Consider the following 24,406-nt stretch of genomic DNA (forward strand, 5'->3'; position numbering starts at 1 on the left):
GGTCTGTAGGTATAACAGCTCATCTCCTGGTGACCCCAGTCCAGATGTGAGCCTCAGAGCTGTCCCAAAAGCAAGTTTGCTTCTGTCTTTATCTTTTTCCCAATATTACAATTTGCTTCAATGGAGCATTGGTTTTTTTTTTTTGGGGGGGGGGTACAAGTGCAAGATGGAACTCAGAGAGAGTTCAGTTTCAGAATCTTGTAATATATCTGAACCTATGAATCCAGCCCTGCCTTTCTTTCACTTTTTCTATAGAAAGACTCATCTGAGATCCTCCAGTCCATCTCAGGCAACCTAGGCAGCAAGCAAGAGTGTCCAGTTTCTTTATCAGTGACAGTATTGCAGCCATCAACCTCCTAAAATGTAGAAAGCTCTCATGGCATGCTCCTGCCGATCTTCTCCACACTCACCAGCCTTCCCCAAATCAACCCCATTCTGACATCTCCCAGCATAGGTGAGCTTTGCTTGCTGGAGCCTTGGAAAGTGCTGGTGTTTCTCACTCAACATGAAGCTTTTTAGAACTACTTGCTCACTGCCTGCCTTGTGATAACCTGGGTCATGTCACTGTGTTGCAGATGCCTGTAAATATTCTACAATTTACCCACCTCGCTCCTGATGGGCTCTGGAGAGTAACCAATCTCTGGCTCCTATGAGTAGTCCTGCTATGAATATGCTCCAGGAATGTTCTAGAGGCGCAATGGCAGGGCCAGGTTTCTGCTCACTTTCGGCTTCCATGGGCCTCGCTGCACAATTTTCGCAAGGGCTTAGCAATTTCAAATGAGGGTTTTAGTTTTTAATTGGTTCTATGAGTTAACCTGGCAGATGTAGTTACCTCCCTTGGAAATATGACCTTTATAAGTGGACACCTTTTCTTTTACCCCATTGGTCATGGAGGTCTGCTCCTCTGGGCACGTCCTCTGGGCACATGCACCTGCAGACAGGCCTCCCTGGGGTTATTTATTTCATTCTCTTAGGAGCAAGTTAGTTACTATAATACTTTCCTACCTGATGAAAGTTGTAGTATGGAATAAATGTTTGATTCTAGGTTAAGCACTTAGGAAAATACTGGACACAATGTAAGGGGCTGAATGGTGGCTTGAAGGACTAATCCCTAATCAGAACAAACCAGTCAGAAGAGAACCATTCTATTTGCTATTTCCTCAGGTGGTCTGACTCTAGCCAATAAGTAACAAGGAAGATATGCTACCAACTTCTGGGAAATGTTTTCTCTCTCTAGAAAAAGAAAGCTACATAAAGAGAAGGTTAGCTTTTGTACTCCTCTCTTTCATTATTGACTTGATATTGTCAAGTGTGAACATGATGTCTGGAATTACAGCAGACATTCTGTAACCATGAGGAGACAAGAGTGACCAGAAAGTCAGAATATTAAGAAATGCAGAATGGAAAGAGGAAGAGGCTAATTTCTTGACAAACCAATGATTTGTGGGCAAACCTCAGTTTTTCCTACCTTTGTATTTGCTGTTATGTATCCAACAATTGTAACTATCATGCAAGTCACTAAATGATGGTTAGTTGGGTTTTTCCTTGTAGACAGCCATTGTAACCTAAGGAATGCAATTAAAAAGATAAAAGGGTCAAAGTGATCCCCAAATGTGTAGGAGAGGTGTTTCAGTAATGTCATCAGTCTCCCTTCTTACTCCTGAAGAAGGCTTCTAGGAAGGGGGTGAGATAACCAAATGCACTGGTTTGCAATCCATGGTCTTTCTCCACCTATTTGCCTCACCCTCCTTTTTGGCCTCTCGCTCCCTCTCTCTCTCCTCTCTTTCCTCTCTGGCCTCCTGGCTTTCCTCAAATGAAGTAAGCATGCTCCTAGCTCCGTTTTTCATTTCCCATTAACTCTGCAGAAAAGTACTCTCCCCAGATCCCACATGGGATTCTCCCTCCTGTCCTTCAGGCTGGCATTCAAATGTCCCCTGTGGGAGAAGCTTTCTGTGAGCCAAGATGACTAAGTGTGAGCTCTTCAACTGTCCTCTTCCTTGTTCCACATCCATCACGGCCTGAGAAGTGCTGCACTAACAGGAAGGGCTGTCTGTTTTCACATCCCCTCCCCCAGGCCACCAGCTCCCAGGGACACTGTAGGTGTGATTTGCTGCTGCATCCCCAGCATTGGCTGAACTCTCAGCACACAGAGGACGCACAGCAAGGATTCATTGGATGAATTTCTCCAATGGATATTTATGAAGTACCTACTAGATGATAGACACACAAAATAATTTGTTAGATCTGGAAGCCTGTCAGTTAATTCAGTTAAACTAATGTTTATATATATATATATATATATATATATATATATATATATATATATATATATGTGTGTGTGTGTGTGTGTGTGTGTGTGTGTGTGTGTGTGTGTATGTATATATGTGTGTATATATATATACACACATATATACACACCATATTCCATAAATGTAATAAAATGCATTCTACTATACAGAAAGCCTTTACTATTTGAAAGGCAAACATAAGTAACAAAGAATTAGTGCTGATTAATTACAATAACATATATAAGCCCTTTATTATTTCAAATCCTATACTTTACCATCTTCTGAGTCTTCAAGACTATGAATTAGTTTCCACTGACAGAAATAGCCAAGTCCTTGAAGTTTCCTGGATTTCCCTGGACTTTGTAAAAGACTTTGTTAAAAAAAAAAGTTACTTTACTTTAGACTGCACGTGGATCACTTCCCAAAGCCCTGAGGACCAGGCACCTTCGGGTTTGCATGAAGCTCAATGTTGGAATCTCTCTTTGGCCTTCTGCAATGCCTGTTTTAGGAGTCTGTTTGCTTTTGAAGGCCCATGAAGTTTTTTCAATGTGGACACACGTAGAACCCTCCCATGGTGAGACCCACTGAGGGAGGAGGGAACTGCCCAGGGGAGGAGGCCCAGGACATCAAGCAGGGGGTGGGGTGACATTTATTCTGTGCCTCTTAGCATCTATGTCCCTTGGAGTGGAGCAAGGCCTTTTCTTTCCAAGCCTTAGTATTCACTGAAGCAAAATGGAAATAAAAATAATAATGTTCTCCACATTTTTACCAATTTAGGGAGTAAACAGATAGCATTTTATAAATATTGTCTAAAATGAACATCAACAATTTCTCCAAGTGATTACTTTATCTTCAGCTGCACCCTCTGGCCTCCGGAGCTGGGGTTTGCCCTGGAAGAACTTTCTGGATAACCTTCTGCATTTCTGCTACTGGCACTTTCTTCTAAGGCCTCCTGTGAAACTCTCTGCCTCCAGAACCTCTGACCTCACACAGGGCCAACTTGCACAAGGGGAACTTGGAAGACCGGAGGGTTCCAACATCTTCCCAGCAAGCCACAAAGCTGAACTGAAGGAGTACAGTTGTGCATCTGGAATGTGGGGTTAGGATATAATGCATTCTCCTTGAGGCTGGACATTTGGGTGCCTTTAGAGATACATATGTTTTCTCCTGTCACCTTTGAAGCAATGCAAGCAGGTACAGCCACACCTGGAGAAAGACACAGAGGAAGACCTTCAGAGGAGGGTTTGGGGTGAAATGCCAGGCACACTTAACCTCCTACCTCCGATGAGCTGTGGGCTCCTCTCTATGGAAGACAGAGACCATGGTCCTCACGGGCCAGGGAGGAGAATTGTCTACTAGTTGAGCACAATTCAGTGTGAGATGGCCCTTCTGATGGAGAAAGACCTCGATGCCTGTTCCAGGAAAATAACACAGGGTGAGGCAGTGACAGAAGATCCCAGTGGAGTATTCTTCCCCTGCCTGGCCCAGGGAGTTCTGAGTCTTTTAGGATCATTGAAACAGTGATTTGGTGCCAAGCATAGCATTTTCTTTTTCTTTACCTTTTGAGAATCTTGGCAATTGATCATTGTAGCTGAGAATTTTACCTTTTTCTAGTTTTATCTAGTTATTTTCAGGACCTGTGTGTGAGTTAGGCAGATTAACGGCTGAGCTAAACAGCACAAAAACCATTTAACTTTTATGTCTACGTTTCTACACAATCTGCAGCACATTATCTATCAATCAATCTATGGATCCATCTCTGGATAGATCTATCTATCTAATCTGTCTTCTTTTTCTACATCCAAATCTGTGTTGTGTATGGATACATTTTAGATAGCTACGTGTCTGTACCTGTTCGGTATCTCTTTCCCACATTCTCATTTATCTCTCTTATAATCTGCCTTCTTTATCTACATTCATACATATGTATATTCCATATCTGTGACTATTACTTCTTTGTGTCTGTTCTATACCTACATGCATTTTCTACATTTATTTTAATATCTATATCTACCTTAATTCTATGCTACATCTGTATCTAAATCAACATTGTTCAATCTCTTTAAGTTTCCTTGGCTTTCCTGTTTATATGTCCTATTATGGTCCCTTAATGGTGAATAGAAAAAAGATAATTTTTGGAACCAAAATAAATATCTTTTCAAAGAGGTTTGGCGGTGAAACTAGTAACTGTGCAGTTTCACGACTTTAAAAATTAGCTTCTGAACATGTCTTTCACCTCTGAGGAAGTAACCTTATTGTCAGGGAAATTGATGCTGAAGAATTAAAGGCAAGCTTCAGAATTCCTCTTGCAAAAAGGCCTTACCTTCAATCCCAATAGGCTGACAAGGGTACTTTTATGATTGGGATACTAGAGCTTAAAGCTACATCCTTTGCAGAACTTCCTTGGCATCACCTGCCTCCCAAGGCAAGAGAAGATGAACCTACAAAAAAATATCCAAGGCCACTTAAATCCAGGCCACATCTCCAACCTGCCAACCCACACACCTTTCTTTCTGTCTCAGACAGATCTACACCTATCTACCTATCTATGACCCCAGCTGTACACATATTCCCATAATCTACTCTCTACTGTGTGGCAAAGAGGCTAATTTAAAGCATAAAGCAAATCATATAACTCTCATGCCACAAACTCCCTTGTAGCTTCCCATTCTGCTTAGAATAATCTGGAGAGCTGATGAGCTCTGGCCATTGGCTGATCCTGCTGGCAAAAGCCAAGCCTGGAAAACACTCACTGCCAAAATGTGAAGATGGGGTCTCTTCAGGGGATTCCAACATGGCGGCGGGTGAGGAGAGATCAAGTCTCTGACCTCTTCAGCTGTGCAGGCATAGGGAGTCGTAAACAGCCTAATTCTGTTTGCTCAGGATCACTAGGCAATGCTGAACTGACGTGGATCTGGGGCGAGCTGTTTGGGCCTCTCAGAACACACACTGAACCTGGATCGGCTGAATTCAAGCTCCCGTTCGCCTGCTTCCCGCAGACAAACAGCTGTGACTCAGCACTAATCCATCCGGCTGAAACAACCGGTCAGCCCTTCTGATCCTACGGAGGTAAATGCCAACCGAGCCTTCATAGGTAGTGGCCACAGGTTTGAAACGGGGCTTGGGAGAGACAGTAAGGACCCACCCGTTGCATTGGTCACCCGGCAAAGGGAAACGAACTGTCGCCATTTGCAAGAGATACCACCATGGCAGACAACTGACGTCATCAGACTGCGGCGGAGGAGATAACTTCATTGAAACCTGCGGCTACAGGTGTGTAATTCCCTAGCCTTCCCTCTCCACACATTGGGGAAACCTTAAGGGCCAATCTCAGCTCTCCTGTAAGGGTCCCTCCCAGCTCTCCCGTGAGCACGGTAGCCAGACCGAGGGAATTAGAGGTGGCGCGGGACCCGCGGCGCGAAACTACCACTCCCACCTGTGCTGACAGCTGAGGTCTCTTGCACCAGCTATCAGGGGTGTGGCTACCAGAGGGGCAGTAAAATTCGCTGAGGATTCTCAGCCCCAAGCTCTACAAACTTAGGGTCTGAGGGAATGGCAAACTGGAAGAGTGTGCCCAGTCATTCATGACAACAGGGCTCCCGGGAGCAGCAGACCTGGCGTGTACCCAGTATTGTGGTGAGCGGCACCCATGAGAGGGGCCTGGCTAGAGGAAAAGTGGGTAAGTGACTAGACACAAGAGGACGCCCTAGGCACCCAGGATTGGAGACTCGCCCAGTCTGGGAGGAGAGCTGCTGCACAGTGATTGGTTTCCGCGTATTGATAGGAGAAACTTGGCCTGGTGGTCACAGCGCCACCTACTGGAAGAGAAGTTAATCAAACTCTAAGACTGCATTTATTAGTTTGTTTTTGTTGGTGTTGTTTTTTTTTTTTTTTTTTTAAATTTTGATTTGGGGTTTTCTTTCATTTTCATTTTTCTTTCTTGTTTTTTTAATTTTTTTTTACAATTCTTTTTTAAATTTTTTTTCTTCCAATTTTAATTTTTTTATTATTTTATAAAATTTTTTTTCCTTTTTTATTTCCTATTTCTTTTCTTCTTTTGTCTTTTCATTTCTTTTCGATTATCTTATCCCCCCTTCCTTGAATTCTACCTGCTTACTCTCATTCTCTTTAGTGACTTTTTCCCTTCCCTTCTAATACCTTTCCTCCCAAGCATCAAATATATTTATAGGAGTAAACAGTAACTCAGCAGTCAAACAGAACAAGAAGTAACATGAGCAGCTTCAAAAAGCAAGGAAGAAAAGGAGTACAAACAATGCAGGACAGCCTGAATATTCAGGAGGACTTAGAGTCATCAGAAAAATGGTCATATAAAGAACTCAAGGAACACCTTAGACAGATGGAATGGAACCTTAAAGAGGATACGAGACAGCAAATTCAAGCAGCGAAATAACACATTGAGAATGTATTACACTAACAGATAAAAGAAGAAGTTAAGCACCTTTATCAGGAGATAGAGATTATAAAAAAGAATCAAACCATAATCTTAGAAATGAAGGAAACTATAAACCAAATTAAAAACTCAATTGAGAGTATCACTAACAGAGTGGAGCAAGTAGAAGCCAGAACGTCAGATAATGAAGACAAATTATTTCATCTTGAAAAGAGTCTAGCCAACTCAGAAAAGCTGGTAAAAAATCACGAGAAAAACACCCAAGAGTTATGGGATAACATAAAAAAGCCAAACTTACGAGTCATCGGGATAGAAGACGGTACAGAGATTCAAACCAAGGGAATGAGTAACCTGCTCAATGAAATAATTACAGAAAACTTTCCAGAAATAAAAAAGGAAACATATACAAATTGAAGATGCATACAGGACACCGAGCACACAAAATCACAGTAGACCAACACCAAGACACATTATTATGAAGATATCCAATATACAGAACAAAGAGAAAATATTAAAAGCTACAAGAGAAAGGAGACAGATTACATTCAGGGGTAAACCAATAAGGTTAACAACGGATTTTTCATCACAGACACTGAAAGCAAGAAGGTCATGGAACAATGTATTTCAAACACTGAAAGACAATGGATGCCAACCAAGAATTCTGTATCCAGCAAAATTAAGCTTCAGGTATGACAACGAAATAAAAATCTTTCATGATAAACAAAAGTTAAAAGAATTGCAGCCAGAAAACCAGCATTGCAAAGCATTTTGAGCAAAACACTACACGAGGAAGAAATGAAAAAAATTAACCAAAACCATCAGAGGGAAGTGCCTCGGTAAAGACAGAGGGCGAGGGGAAAAATAATCATGGAGAAACAAACTAAATTTTTTTTTTAAAAAAAGGATAAATAATCAAACATGGATGGAAGTACAAACCATATATCAATAGTAACTCTGAATGTTAATGGCTTAAACTCTCCAATAAAGCGACATAGGCTGATATCATGGATTGAAAAAACAAATCCAACAATATGCTGCCTCCAGAAGACACATCTGATTGGAAAAGACATACACAGGCTGAAGGTGAAAGGATGGGAAAAAATATACCACGCACACGGTCCTCGTAAGCAAGCAGGGGTGGCCATCCTCATATCGAATAAAATCGACTTCAAGACTAAATTAATCCAAAGGGATAAGGAAGGACATTATATACTGTTAAAAGGAACCATTCACCAACAAGACATAACAATTATCAATATTTATGCACCTAATAATGGCGCTGCGACATTCATAAAACAAATTCTCCTCAAGTTCAAGAATCAAATAGACCACAACACAATAATTATGGGTGACTTCAACACACCTCTCTCACCATTGGACAGATCCTCCAAACAAAAGTTGAATAAGGAAACTATAGAACTCAATACCACAATCAATAACCTAGACTTAACTGACATATATAGAATATATCAACCATCATCAAATGGATATACTTTTTTCTCAGCAGCACATGGATCCTTCTCAAAAATAGACCACATATTATGCCACAGGGCAACCCTCAGTAAATATAAAGGGGTGGAGATAATACCATGCATTTTATCTGATCATAATGGAATGAAACTGGAAATCAATGATAAAAGAAGAAAGGAAAAATCCTACATCACATGGAAAATGAACAATATGTTACTGAATGATCAATGGGTTACAGAAGACATAAAGGAGGAAATCAAAAAATTCTTAGAGATAAATGAAAATACAGACACAACCTATCGGAATCTATGGGACACAATGAAAGCAGTTTTAAGAGGAAAATTCATCGCCTGGTGGTCATTCCTCAAAAAAAGAAAAAACCAACAAATAAATGAGCTCACACTTCATCTCAAAGCCCTAGAAAAGGAAGAGCAAAACCACAGCAAATGTAGCAGAAGGCAAGAAATAATTAAAATCAGAGCGGAAATTAATGAAATTGAAACAAAAGAAACTATTGAAAAAATTAACAAAACTAAAAGTTGGTTCTTTGAAAAAATAAATAAGATCGACAGACCTTTAGCCATGCTAACAAAAGAGAAGAAGAGAGAGAACTCAAATTACTAACATACTGGATGAAAAAGGCAATATCACAACAGATGCTACAGAAATACAGAAGACAATTAGAAATTATTTTGAAAACCTATATTCCAATAAAATAGAAGATAGTGAAGACATCGATAAATTTCTTATGTCATATGATTTGCCCAGACTGAGTCAGGAGGATACACACAATTTGAACAGACCAATATCAATGGATGAAATTGAAGAAGCCATCAAAAGACTACCAACCAAGAAAAGCCCAGGACCGGATGGGTATACAGCGGAGTTTTACAAAACCTTTAAAGAAGAATTAATATCAATACTTTTCAAGTTATTTCAGGAAATAGAAAAAGAGGGAGCTCTTCCAAATTCATTCTATGAGGCCAACATCACCCTGATTCCAAAACCAGACAAAGACACCTCAAAGAAAGAAAACTACAGACCAATATCTCTAATGAACCTAGATGCAAAAATCCTCAATAAAATTCTGGCGAATCGAATACAAAAACACATCAAAAAAATTGTGCACCATGATCAAGTAGGATTCATCCCTGGTATGCAAGGCTGGTTCAATATACGGAAATCAATAAATGTTATTCACCACATCAATAGACTTAAAAATAAGAACCATATGATCATCTCAATAGACGCAGAGAAAGCATTCGACAAAGTACAGCATCCCTTTATGTTCAAAACACTTGAAAAACTAGGGATAACAGGAACGTACCTTGACATTGTAAAAGCTATCTATGCTAAGCCTCAGGCTAGCATCATGCTGAATGGACAAAAGTTGAAGGCATTCCCTCTAAAATCTGGAACAAGACAGGGATGCCCTCTATCACCACTTCTATTCAATATAGTTCTTGAAACACTGGCCAGAGCAATTAGACAGACGAAAGAAATTAAAGGCATAAAAATAGGAAAAGAAGAGCTTAAATTATCACTATTTGCAGATGACATGATTCTATACTTAGAAGACCCAAAAGGGTCTACAAAGAAACTACTAGAACTAATAAATGAATTCAGAAAAGTGGCAGGATATAAAATCAACACGCATAAATCAAAGGCATTTCTGTATATCAGCGACAAAACTTCTGAAACGGAAATGAGGAAAAACACTCCATTCACAATATCCTCCAAAAAAAATAAAATACGTGGGAATCAACCTAACAAAAGAGGTGAAAGATTTATACAATGAAAACTACAGAACCCTAAAAAGAGAAGTAGAAGAAGATCTTAGAAGATGGAAAAATATACCCTGTTCATGGATAGGCAGAACTAACATTATCAAAATGGCGATATTACCAAAAGTTCTCTATAGGTTTAATGCAATGCCAATCAAAATCCCAATGGCATTTCTTGAAGAAATAGATAAAGCAGTCATGAAATTCATATGGAAAAATAAAAGACCCAGAATAGCAAAAGCAATTTTAAGCAGGAAGTGTGAATCAGGCGGTATAGCAATACCAGATTTCAAACTATATTACAGAACAATAGTGACAAAAACAGCATGGTACTGGTACCAAAACAGGCGAGTGGACCAATGGTATAGAATAGAGGACACAGAGACTAATCCACAAAGTTACAACTATCTTATATTTGATAAAAGGGCTAAAAGCATGCAATGGAGGAAGGATAGCATCTTCAACAAATGGTGTTGGGAAAACTGGAAATCCATATGCAAAAAAATGAAACTGAATCCCTTCCTCTCGCCATGCACAAAAGTCAACTCTAAATGGATCAAGGAGCTTGATATCAAATCAGAGACTCTGCGTCTGATAGAAGAATAAGTTGGCTCCGATCTACATATTGTGGGGTCGGGCTCCAAATTCCTTAATAGGACACCCATAGCACAAGAGTTAATAACAAGAATCAACAAATGGGACTTACTGAAACTAAAAAGTTTTGTCTCAGCAAGAGAAACAATAAGAGAGGTAAATAGGGAGCCTACATCCTGGGAACAAATTTTTACTCCTCACACTTCAGATAGAGCCCTAATATCCAGAGTATACAAAGAACTCAAAAAATTAGACAATAAGATAACAAATAACCCAATCAACAAATGGGCCAAGGATCTGAACAGACACTTCTCCGAGGAGGATATACAATCAATCAACAAGTACATGAAAAAATGCTCACCATCTCTAGCAGTCAGAGAAATGCAAATCAAAACCACCCTAAGATAACATCTCACTCCAGTAAGATTGGCAGCCACTATGAAGTCAAACAACAACAAGTGCTGGCGAGGATGTGGAGAAAAGGGTACTCTTGTACATTGCTGGTGGGACTGCAAATTTGTACGGCCAATTTGGAAAGCAGTTTGGAGATTCCTGGGAAAGCTGGGAATGGAACCACCACTTGACCCTGCTATTGCCCTTCTCGGACTATTCCCTGAAGACCTTAAAAGAGCATGCTACAAGGATGCTGCCATATCGATGTTCATAGCAGCACAATTCACAATAGCTAGACTGTGGAACCAACCCAGATGCCCTTCAATAGATGAATGGATTAAAAAAATGTGGCATCTATACACAATGGAGTACTATGCAGCAATAAAAAATGACAAAATCATAGAATTTGCAGGGAAATGGATGGCACTAGAGCAGATTATGCTTAGTGAAGCTAGTCAATCCCTAAAAAACAAATACCAAATGTCTTCTTTGATATAATGAGAGCAACTAAGAACAGAGCAAGGAGGAAGAGCAGGAAGAAAAGACTAACATTTAACAGAGTCATGAGATGGGAGGGAAAGGGAGAGAAAAGGGAAATTGCATGGAAATGAAGGGAGATCCTCATTGATATACAAAATTACATATAAGAGGTTGTGAGGGGAATGGGAAAATAAACAAGGAGAGTAATGAATTACAGTAGATGGGGTAGAGAGAGAAAAAGGGAGGGGAGGGGAGGGGGGATAGTAGGGGATAGGAAAGGTAGCAGAATACAACAATTACTAATTGGGCATTATGTAAAATTGTGGATGTGTAACCAACGTGATTCTGCAATCTGCATTTGGGGTAAAATTAGGAGTTCATAATCCACTTCAATCTAATGTATGAAATATGATATGTCAAGAGCTTTGTAATGTTGTGAACAACCAATAAAAAAAATGTGAAGATGGTATCAGCCTTGATTCAGGGCTCTGACGCCAACAGGTATCAGACATTGCAGGACAATGGGCTTCGTGTGTGAAGCAGGAACGTTTTAGAGCAGGAAGAAAACTCTCCCCACGTCTCACTTTTTTTTTAATTGGTGCATTACAGTCGTACATAATGACAGGACTTATTGTCATATATTCATTCAGGCACAGGATATAATAAGATAATTGGGACAATATCACTCCCTGGCACTTACCCCTTCCTCCCTGCTTCCTACTGCTTAGTCTCTTTCCTGATCTCCTTTTGATTCTCATGAGATTTCCCCCAAAAGCCTTGCACAATTTACAGTGCCCCTCCAGTTTATCTTCCTGATTGTGAGACCCTATATATCAAGCTCGCAGAGCTTGTTCTGGGTCACTGTTCCCCCCTCAGGGTGCAGAGTCCCACCTGGTCTCAGCTTTATCTGAAAATGGCTCTGTGTTCTTTATTTCCCACGGCCCACACTCGAGATCCTTTGTTGACACTGAGCAGGTTGAGGTTCCCATGGTCGAGGTCCTGCTTCTACTTCTCATTTTCTACCCTTCTCCTTCACTCGCAGGCCAGCCCCAGGCCTTCCCTCTGCCCACTCAGCAGAAGACTTGCAGTCCAGGCCCTCAGACAGGACCTCCTGGGGCATTAGGGCAAAGGCCTCCCGGGCACTGGACAGTGACAGGAAGGTCCTCAGGGGCAGGACCTTTTGGACCTTTCTGTCATTTCCCACCATCTGCTTCCCATTTGCGATCCTCTGGATGGTTTGTCTGTCTGCAGTTCACCTCACCACACAGTTCACCTCGCCAGCTACAGCACATGTTCCCAGAGGCTTGTCTTGCTGTGTTCTGCACCAGGGCCTGATTTGGAAGGCTTCCTGAGACCCACCCAGTGCTCACCCCAGTGGGGAATGGTGACTCAGAGCTCAGGCTTACCAAGCTTCACCTGCTGCCTAGCTCAGCATGAGGTCCCAGTCCCTCCTTTAGTCCCTCCCCAGAAGAAGCCCTAATCTGTTGAGCATGTGGTAGGCACCTTGGTGACCACTCTTAGCTTGCAGACAGGACTTGACTGGATGTGACATCTAATTCTCTCAGTGGCTTCACTTTAGGCAAGAGGCTCACTTCTCTGTAGGTCTCTTCATCTACAAACAAAGAGACCATGATAGCCCTCCCCTCCTAGTGTTGCTGTGAGGATTAAAGGCACTGATGTGGACTTAGGAAATTGTTTTATGGATCATCAGGTTTTTGTAGGCATTAGATTTTAAAATTATAATTACATGGTCATAATGCTTTAAATCATCAGTCATTTGCAGATTTTTTTTTCTCATCTATCAGGGTAGGGTGCATTGGCACACAGGAATAGCATTTCATTTATTTTAGAATACTTCCACATGCGTTTTTGTGCATTTAGCAATGGCAGCATATGTTACATACACAATTTCATTTCCATAGTCTATACAAAGGAGGAAAATGATTCCTGGTCAAAATTACTCTTTGAAACCTTTAAAATCAACTATATATTCTACAGTTTGCATGAATTTGTAAATAAAATGCTTTAAAGTCAAAGCTATGCTTCTCCAAGAGTTGAGAAATAATGAGTTAAAACAAAATAGGAACAAACAGAAAGCCCTTGAGCATTTAAACCATGCTGCCATTAAGGAGCTACCCAGTCTTAGGCCATGAGCCAGGCAAGATGGCAGTTTCCAAGTCTTCCAGGGCTCCCCTTAGCTCTGGTCCAAGCTGGTCTCATCTGGAGGATTAAACAGACCCTGGGGTCCAGGCCAAGGAACTGAGATTTATAATGGGTGCTTCAATGAGCCTTTCAAGTTACACATGTGAAGCCAGATGTCAACATCAAAAATCCCCAGTGTGCGTGTTCCAACTTTGAGAAAAGTGATTCAGTGATGCTCAAAGGCATTGGCCCTTTTGCAGAATGCAGAAAGGTTGAGACGGGTGGGCAAAAAAATAATCTTCTTTGGAGGAAGCCTGGATCATGGAGCTGCAGGGCGGGGAGTCCAGTGAGGTCACGGTGTCTGTGCCCACCCCCTGCCTAGTAAGGAGGCATTCTTGGCCACAAGGAAAAGGTCTTGAAAGCAGTGAGCACCATGGAGTGGGTCTGAATCATGCCAGGAGGCCTGTGAGGCTTGAAGATGTTTCCCTGATGGATGACAGAGCTGGTGAGGCTTCTGCGCCAGGAACAGCCCCCACAAGGCATCGTGACAAAGGAGATGCACAAAGATTAGGCTCCGCTATTTTAAAGCCGTTGTGAAAAATGAATCACCAACATAATGAAATTTTGGAATATGTGAGCTCCCAGCTCACCCTCTGCAAGTCCTCCCGCTTGTCCTCAGCTCCCCAAACTCTGTAAATCGGGTTTTTAAGTTCAGCATTTCTTGATGTGGGAGTAGTCAACAAGGGTTTGGAGGAAGGGATGGGTTCTTCTGCTTTACTAGAAGTGGCTGTTTTTTTTTTTTTTTTTTTTTTTTTTTTTTTTTTTTTTTGGTACTGAGGCTTAAACCCAGGGACCCTTAACCACTTCCCCAGTCCTTTTTATATTTTATTTAGAGACAGTGTGTCTCTGAGTTGCTTAGGGCCTCACTAAATTGCTGAGGCTGGCTTTGAACTCATTATCCTCCTGCTTTAGCCTCCCCAGCCACTGGGATTACAGGTGTGCACCACTGCACCTTCTATGTGGCTGTTTCCCACAGTGCACTCATGATGGTAATAATAGCTGATGTTCATGGAGCATATTTTCATACCAACAAGCCTTGTTTAAGCAGTTTGTGGGTGGTCTGCATATAAGTTAAAAATTAATTTCCAAACATTTATGCACACATAAAGACTAAAAAAAAATTAAAAAAAATAATTACTGATTAGAAAGAAGCCTGGTACCAGCCCCTGAAGAGAACACAAAAAGAAAAAAGATAGAGAAAGAGAGAGAGTAAGGTGACTGAAAGACTCTTCCTTAATAATCAGAACCTAACCTCTGGATCCATTAGTTTTAGAGTGAATTGTTTATATTTGGGGTCGGTCTATTTTTTTTTTTTTTTTGCTAATTTAAGATGTTTAATTTCCATGTTGGTAACACAATGGAGAAATCTCCAAGGAGCAGCCAGGCAGCCTTGTGGATGTTGTGAGAGCTTTCTTTGGTGTCTGGTTTCTGAATGTTAAATATTTATGAGGACATTAATAATAGATCTCTCTTTGCTGTTGATAGTAATGATAAAGTCTCATTTGAAGTGCAGAGGAGTCCCCTTGGCCTCCAGAAGCACAAAGTCCCCATTCCTGCTCGGCATGAGAGGCGGGAACAGAGCAGGGGGAGCTGCCCACCTGGCTACAGGGGTCCTGACCCACACAGCCTTCCCGTGAGGTCTCTAAGCCAGCGCCACTGTGGACCTGCCCGTGGGGGTCTCTGAACGGGTTCCTTCCTCACACTTGTCACCCACCGCACTTGTACAGTTCCATTTTTTTTAAACCTTCTCCCAGGTTTCTCTTCCTGATTTCTTCAGTGTCTAAAATAGATGAGGATCAAAGACAACATTTAGGGATCATCTGCTCAGCCATGGAAAGAGAAAACGACTCTGACATCCTCCCAGAGAAGCAGCCTCATCTGTGGGGACAGGGTCTGGGCTATGTAAGGAATTTATTCAAAATCCCACTTGTGTCCCTCAATAAATCCTGGTAAAATGTGTCTTCTCTTGCCTCTTGAAGCTGTGTGTTCTTTCTGTTCTAATGTTACTGAAGCTTTCCCACAACCTCCAGTTCTTCATTCCCACATGGGACTCTATCATGAATGAGGCAGGGGAATTTGCTTGGTCCCACTCCAACGGTGTGGGGTGGGGACCAGTCCAGGAGCCTTTCCACAGACCAAGAGCTTGGGGGAGGCAGAAGGGGGTAGGCCCTTGGTGGTCTGGGGAGGAAGCTCTTGCTTTGTGTTTCATCCTCCTGTGTTTGGAGGCCCACTGCCATGGTGGTCAGTGTCTTGAGTCTGGATTCGCATTCCATGCTGGACAGATCAGCCTGTTTTCTTTTAGTATAGCTCAGCAGGAAGAAGACAGTAATCTTTCTGCTGATCCCAGCTTGATGCCTAGGTCCTCTGCCTGGGGACTCATCAGGATTCCTCCGTGAGCTGCTCACCTTTCTGTGAAAAGACTCCCCAGTGATGGGATCCAAACTGCCCAGTGGACAGCCTCCACCTGAGCCTCTTCTCCTCCACTGGTCAGCACAGAGGGGACATCTACCCACATCTTCTTACATCCAAGTACTTTGGGAACAGGTTTCTGGAAGTCCCACACAAATGGTCCTCAGTGGAAAGGAGGAGATTGTTGATGGATATGACCAGAACATCCAAGAATATGGTCAGCTCTGTACTGGACTTGGGGATTCATGTGGGAATAGCCCCTCCCTGATGCTAAAGCACCCCCAAAGTAACACAGCATGGGCACAAGGACTCATAAAACCACTTGTCAAATCTGTCTTGCAGCATCTGCCAAAGCCATGGTCTCCATAAGTCTCAGGCAAAATCCCCACTGGAGAGCAATGAAATAACAATGTCCACATTAGTCCACCATGCTCTCTCCCACGCGACCTTTCCCGGTCCACTCCTCCATAGGCCCCAGTCAAGGAGAGAGTCTGGTTCCATTTTTCCTGGTTGATTCTTTACACTTTCTTATCCATTGAGTCTCCTCTGCTCTATTTCCTAAATTCATCATGACTGTAAGGCACTCATAGAAGGAGTCTTGCTGAGGGCCATTGCCAAGTAGGAATGAGGCATCGAAATTTCCTTGCCAGTGTACCCCATGTTAAATGGACTTGCCTTGGAATTTCGCTGTTGACATTGCATGTAAGGTGACCTTGCTAAAGGACCAGGGCGGATCCGGGTTTAGAGCTGATCAGGTTTGAGGAAGTATCCCGCTCCTTGAGTTTAAGGCCTTCCCGGTTTAAGACAAGTTTAGGGCGTTCCCGGTTTAAGACAATATGGGTTTTAGGGAAGTTGGAGGTTGAAGATTATTGCTGCTGAGAATAGGGTGTTCCTGCTGCTTTTTCCCATTGAGTTCTTGTGAGATTCAAATGGGATTTGGAAAAAAGCCTGGTGAAGTAGGTGAATTGGGTGGGCAGATTTTGGATTTCCCCTGAACGTGTGTGGAGGCTGGTGTGAGTTCGGGAATAAAGAATTGCAGTTTGAATCTACAAGGTGTGAGTGGCTCGTGATTCTGTGCCAAGCCAAGACATTGGCATTTGGTGGTCCATACTCGGGATGTCTGAAGCTTGGGGGTAAGTGAATTTGCTCGCTCCTGAAGGAGAGCAAAAAAATGGGTGACCATTTCAAAAAACAATGTGTTCTTGTTTTGATTTATTTTGTTTTTATTTCAAGTTGCCTGTTCCTAGAACTTTCTCAGGCAAACTGGGGGAAATGGTTGACTCAAGGTTTGAAGTTGTTCACCACCGAGGAAGAGAAATTGTCAGAGGAAGGAGGCACCCCAGTGAGACCAAGAACAATTAGGGAATATGTTGATATAATACAAAAATGTAGCCCATGGCTTTTTAAAGACGAGTTATTAAGTATATCAATGGGACCATCATGGTATCCTGTAGAAGGGTTTTTCTTCAAAGAGATGGCTGGTTCTGTTTACTACATTTGTCTAAGATCTTGGTTTTTTCAGACATCTGACTAATTTATAAAGCTAAAATGTTAAAATATCAACCACTAAATATAAAATCAAGTACTCTTTACTTATTAAGTTCCATAAGGTAATATATTTAAACATTATGTGTGTTTTCATAAATTGGTAAATTCTAAGATCTTGGTTTTTACAGACATCTGGTTAATTTACAAAGCTAAAGTGTTAAAATATCAACCACTAAATATAAAATCAAGTACTCTTTACTTATTAAATTCCATAAGGTAATATATTTAAACATTATGTGTGTTTTCATAAATGGGTAAATAGAAAAAACTTTAATATTGCTTTGGTCTGTGTCTTTGCTGAAACAAGGTTACTAAGAATTAAGATTCTATCATGTGTAATTTATATACAAAGAGTATAAGAAGTTTCAGTTGGGTTTCAATTACAGTAAAAAACATAAAAAACATGAAAGTATTTCATCTTATTAAAGTGGAATAATTTGTCTAAATTCAAAAATTTTATAAGGGTTGTTTCAGAATGTGAATTTATAAAAAGAGTTAATGGTTAATAAAGAGATATAAAAAGATTCAAGATGTGGAAATATATTTTAATATAAAACACTAAAGGAAAAATAAATGTTTCTAGATGAGATAATCTCTGTGTGGTAAAGTAAAAAGTTGTAAAATGCCATTTAAAAAGATTTTGAGTAAACTAGACTTACTTTAAAAGCTTGAGAAAGGAAGAAAGAAGAAAAAGGGTATTTGTACATGGCAGATTGAGACAAAGCTTCTTAATGGAGTAAAAAAAAAAGCCTTTAGTTGAAGGGCAGCCATGTAAACTAACATTAAGCGATTTAAACAGAATCTAAGCCTCATTTAAAAGAGTGAAGCTGTAGGTGATGAAAAAGTACATTTAAAAGTAGAGTATAGATGATAATTGAAAGGCTTTAAAAGGTTAAATTGAAGGTGGTCGAGATAATTTCATGGCGGAAAAAAGATTGCTTTACTCATAAACCAAAAAGAGGAAGATGAGATAATCTTTGTGTGGTAAAGTAAAAAGTTGTAAAATGTCTAAATAAGTTGAAAAAGGCTTTAAAAGGTTAAATTGAAGGTGGTTAAGATGCCTTCATGATGGAGAAAAAAAAATCCATGAATATGGGAAGATAATAAGATAAAAGATATTTAGATAAAGAAGATTAAAAACTTTAAGTGGACAACTTTAAAAACAGAAGTACAGAAAGCCAAAAAAAAGAGAGAGAGAGAAGATGTAGAAAGATAAAAAAGATATAGGAAGATAAAAAAGATGTAGAAAGACAAGAATTTTAAACCCACAAAATAGGAAACAAAAGAAAACTAGGAGAGAAAAAAAGCAACTAAGGGTAAATATAAATACCTTAGAAGAAAACCAGAAGATAAAAATAAGATAGAAAATGGTTAAAAATGTCAAGTAAAGGTATTTAAGATAGAAAATACAAAAAGTTAAGACAACTTAGATACAGACATTCAAGACAGAAATAGGTAGAAAAGAAAAGTTTAAAGTCAAATATTGGATAAAATAGAAGAACAAGGAGATTATTAGTATTTTTTTTCAAAAAGCCTATCAACTTTAATTTCTGGTGGTGCAGAAATTAGAAGTCTTAGATCAGGGTGTTAAAATTTATAGACAAGAGCCAATTTAGAAAACATTAAACTAGAAGGAAATTAGTTTAAAACCACATCAAAAAATTGAAAGGACTAAAGTAATTCTAAAAACTAAGGCAGAATGCTTTTGAAAGACTTAAATTTAAAAGGATCTTTAAGGGGTATATATCCCCCAAAGATAAACTTTAAATAACCCTTTTTACTCTAAACTTTCTAAATTTGGCTTCATCAGGACTTAGTACTGCGGAAAGACATATGTATCCAAAAAATGTACATAAGCCTAAGGTACTTTGGAAAGATATTCTAACAGGACAATGGAAAGGTCTTGACCCAGTGATTGTCTGGAATCGGGGTTGTGTTTGTGTGTTTCCACAGGGAGAACAGCAGCCGATTTGGATTCCAGAGACACTAACTAATAGGGTGTTCCTGCTGCTTGTTCCCGTTGAGTTCTCATGAGATTCAAATGGGATTTGAAAAAAATCCTCGTGGAGTAGGTGAATTGGGCGGGCAGATTTTGGATTTCCTCTGAACGTGTGTGGAGGCCGGTGTGAGTTCGGGAATAAAGAATTGCTGTTTGAACCTACAAAGCTGTGAGTGGCTAGTGATTCAGCGCCAAGCCGAGACATTGGCAGAGGCTGGTGACTGGGTCAAGAACACATGTTGCAGTGTGGAAAAGAAGTCAGGTCTGGGTATGGAGAGTGGACATTCACGGGTGTGGACATCCCTAACTAAGCAGCTCAAACTGATTCCTGTAAGTCTGTGACTAGCTCTTACTTCTGAGACTCTGCTGTGGATGGTCATAAAGGAGATGTCATCAAGTGAAAGATTCCTGCATCCCCAGTGCTATTTCCCTCTTTTTTCTTCAGACAACTTGAAGTTGCTGACAGTTGCTGTGGCACAGCTGCTCCAGCCTGGGCCTCAGTTTAGCCTCCTGCTGGACTTCCAGCTCTGCAGATAGGAGACAGGTGCTGTCCTGGGCAGGAGGGAGGGAGGGAGGGAGGGAGCAGTGTTGGTGAATGAGCGGGGAGATGGGAACCCTTGTACCTTGCTGGTGGGTATGTAACCTGGGGCAGTGGCTATCGAAAACGGCTTAGCAGTTCCTTAGTAGGTTAAGCATTGAATTGTCACATGACCCAGCAATTACCCCAAAGAAGGGAAAGCAGGTGCCCATCAACATTTCAGCTGACTGTCCCTTTCTGAGGGGCAGTGTACTGCTGGCCCTGTGGTCTCTGCTGATGGCTGACTTTCTTCCCCTCACTCCACCTGCCTTCTTAGGGCTGGGCTGCTGCCTGATGCTTGCTGCCTATTGAATGGTTTGGGGAAGACAGTTCCCACCCCATTATGGAGGCAGCTGTTCTCTGAAATCTGTAGGGTACTTTTTTTTTTTTTGGTGGAGGAAACCAGCCCCCAGTACAGAGCAGGCGAGTCCAATGTCCTGCACCACCTGGAGAAGCCGGGCACCACACCACCTTCCCCACTCACCATGGAACATCTCCACCCAGCGGCCTCAGGGGGGGATGGTTTTGCTAAGCTTGTGCTTTAGAGCTGGTCTCACAAATATGATGGGCTCTTAGTTTTTCTTTTTCTTTCTTTCTTTCTTTCTTTCTTTCTTTCTTTCTTTCTTTCTTTCTTTCTTTCTTTCTTTCTTTCTTTCTTTCTTTTCTCTTTGTCATAACAAGATACAGGGAGCAAGGCATAGAGATGAGTTGGATATCTGGTCAAGTTGCTATCTTATCTAAAATCCCCATATTTTACATGTGTTACCTGCATCATGAATGGAGAAGAGGCCCGCCATCTTGGCAGGTGTAGTTTGTTTGTTTTGCAGAGCAGGGATGGAGCCCAGGGCCTCAGGTGTGCAGGGCAAGTGCTCCACCACTGAGCCAAAGCCCAGGCCCCTGGACAAGGGTTTTGATTCTAATGTTAGCATGTGAGAAAATAGTGCCGCTGGCTCTGAATTAATTATTGAAAATCATTTTAAGAAGGCAAAATATACCTTTGGATAAGACAATGCTGCCTTTTTGTCCATATAGTGTTATATTAGAAACAAAGTGGTTGATTTATGTTTAGGGCACAAGAAATACCTGTTATATACAAATTAGGTAATTTCATAATGTAATTATATATAACTATACTACAAAAATCATATATATGTATTATATGTATGTATGTAAATATGTGTATTTGTGTTTGTTTATGTATGTGTGTGTGTGTAATATATGTATATCTGGAATGTGTGGAACCAAAGGTATTTCAAACTGTAGATTTTTTTGAATTTTAGAATATTTGTGTACATATAATGAGATATCTTGGGATAGGACTCAATTCTAAACAGAAAATCTATTAGTTTCACATACATCTTATAAAATACACTGATGGTAATTTAATAGAGTATCTTTAATAATTTTGTGCATGACAGCATTCCATGGGGTGGAATTCTCTACTTGTGTCATCATGCTATGCACAACACACTCCAGACTTTGCAGCGTTTCAGGTGTTGGCTTTTCCAAGGAGGGTTGCTGCCCCTGTAATTGCCTGTAATAATTATATGGATTTCATACGAGCAGATTCCCAGGCCTGCACACCATGGCCATGAGCCCTCCAGGTGACCCATGAAGTGGACAGCAGCAGTAGGAAAGCCACAAAGCTCCAGCCCAAGAACTGAGTGTGTGGCACTGTCTGGATTCAGATCAAAGGGCTTCCCTGTCTACCCCAGCCTCCCAGGGGAAGGTGACTTTGAAGAGTCTAGCTTCCTTCGTTGCTTCACGTCTATTTAGTTAATGCCTACCACAGAGGCTACCAGATTTAGAGATCACAGATGTCACCCATACACAACTCCAGGGAGGTGTTTTCCACTTCCCTCCCAGGAGGGACAGGCCTGAATCCCCCATATGCACTTTGCAGTGTCTACTGGATTTGCTCTTGATCAGAGCTTCAGAACATGGCTGTTCACCTGGACCCCAACACACACTCCCAGTGGTTGCTAGGTTCCACTTACAGCCCCAGGGCCAAGGTCTGCACACTTGGAGTGGTCACCAGTGAGGTCAGGGGCAGGTTGGGGTGGCACCCATGTGGCTCCTCCAGGTGAGAGTTTCCATGTGCTCAGGGAAGGAATGGGGGAGCTCAGGAGAAGGGGGTAAGGTGCCATGGAGCAGAGCAAGGCATCGGGGCCTGGGTGCATAGGCAAGCAGGGCTGGGGCATGATGAGCTGCGTGGACCAGGCACTGCAGGGAAAAGGTGTCCCAGTCTCTTTAGGGGATGGGTAGCTGCCCTAGTGTTCCTGCTGGATGGGCAGGAAAATATGAATTCATAAACAATGGCACAAGAACAGGGCCAGGTGTAATGTACTCCACTTCCCGAGTACAGAAAACCAGATTGAAGACTCAAACCAGGCCATCTGGGGACCTCAGGACTCAAGGCTTTGTTTATGAGACTAGACAGGAGCATCAAAAGAGTTCCCTATAGAAATGAGTGGATTTTATCAGCACTAAATACAGGTGAAGTTGGCCAGGAAGACAGAGGACCATGAAGACCAGTTCAACCAGTGGAAATCGAATGGCCTTTAAGATGCATCGATTCCCCATTCATCTAAGTTTCTAGAAATTGTATTAGAAAATTTAAATTAAAACTCTTCTAATTAAATAAAAATAAAATGAAACTATAATGAGACTATGACTTCTAGGCCAAATATAAGTCTCTAGAAATACAGATAGTGTGCCTCTATGTTTCCTGCTGACTTCTGAGCGCTGATGGAGAAAGTCATTCTAAGCTTCAGGCCCCTGCAACCTGCTGCAGGGATAAACAGCTCGTGGAAATGGCCGGAACTGCATTTTCAACTATTGACTCTATAACAAGGGGGCAAAGTCCAGTCAACCCTTCACACACCTGGAGACCAGGTGTCTTACAACACCCAGAGGACACCAGAGCCAAGAGGCTGGTAAGGGGAGCATGGGTCAGTGCCTACTGGGCTCATGGTCCACAGCAGGAATTTGAAGCTTGTCTTGCACAGTATAAAAAGCCTCATGGCCAGCTCGTTAGGCCCAGTGCTTCGTCTTCTGGGGGTGTGCACTCATTTCTTCCCCCTGTATCCATCATGGTTCTCCAGAGGATAAAGAATCAACAAGAGGCGTATCATTGCAAAGGGACTTACCAGGTTGGTGCCCGTGTCAAGAGGCTGAGGAGGTCCCAAGCTGGCCATCTGCAGGCCGCAGAGGCAGGGAAACTAATAGCTGCTCAATCCAAGAAGATGGGAACATCAGAAAGGGAGGGGCCAAGGATGCAGGCCCAGTCTGAGGCCCAGGACCTAGAAGTCCCTGCTGCTGCAAGTCCACGTTCCAAGGCAGAAGGACGGGAACCTGAGGTCCAGTGGTGGCAGCAGTGAGGACAAACCAGCTCCAGAAGAGTGCTTCTGGACTGATGGAGGATCTCCTCCCCAGACTTCTTGTGCCTTCTGGACACCCAGCCAATGAGACAGTGCTGCCCACACTTAAGGCTGGGCTTCTGCACTCATTCTGCTGACACCCTCCTCAATCTTCTCCGGACCCTCCAAAACAAACCCAGAAGTATGCTTTCTGATTTCCCAGACACCTCTTAACCCAGTAAAGTTGAAGACCGAGGTTCACTGTGACATCATCCATAACATATACAGATGCAGGAAACAGGATGAGCAGTTCTGCTGACATAAGGAGAGACAGCAGTTGTTCTGAACCAGGAGGCCAGAGAGCAGAACTGCCGATAGCTGTATGTGTACACACGAGTGGGTGCGTCTGCCCCACTTGGTGAGAGCCTGCTCGTTAGGTGAAGCACTCTCGTGGTGAATAATGTATTGCCATAAATGCAAATTAACAGCATCTCAGAATGCTCAGAAAGCTTGCTTTCAGAGAAAGGCACTCAAAGAAGGTTTTGTTTGTTTGTTTGTTTGTTTGTTTTTGAGATGGCATCTGGCTATGTTGCCCACGCTGGTCTAAAACCTTGGGGTCAAGTGATCCTCCTCTCGCAGGCTCCCCAGTACCTGGTGTGTAGCACCACAGCCCACTCAAACTTCTAAAACAGTGATTCTCCTATGTTTTAGCCTTAGGGCCCTATTAGACTCTTAAACATTATTAATGAGTCCAGAGAATTTTTTATGTGGGCTCTACCTGTGGCAATTTAGCTGATACAAATCAACACAGAGATGCTTTTCTGTTGACTTTACAAACACCACATCCATGTCATGGCAATGTGGAGAATATCTTCTCATAAGGTACCCATAG

The sequence above is a fragment of the Ictidomys tridecemlineatus genome, chromosome 1 (genome assembly GCF_052094955.1).
Source record: "Ictidomys tridecemlineatus isolate mIctTri1 chromosome 1, mIctTri1.hap1, whole genome shotgun sequence".
NCBI lineage: Eukaryota > Metazoa > Chordata > Mammalia > Rodentia > Sciuridae > Ictidomys > Ictidomys tridecemlineatus.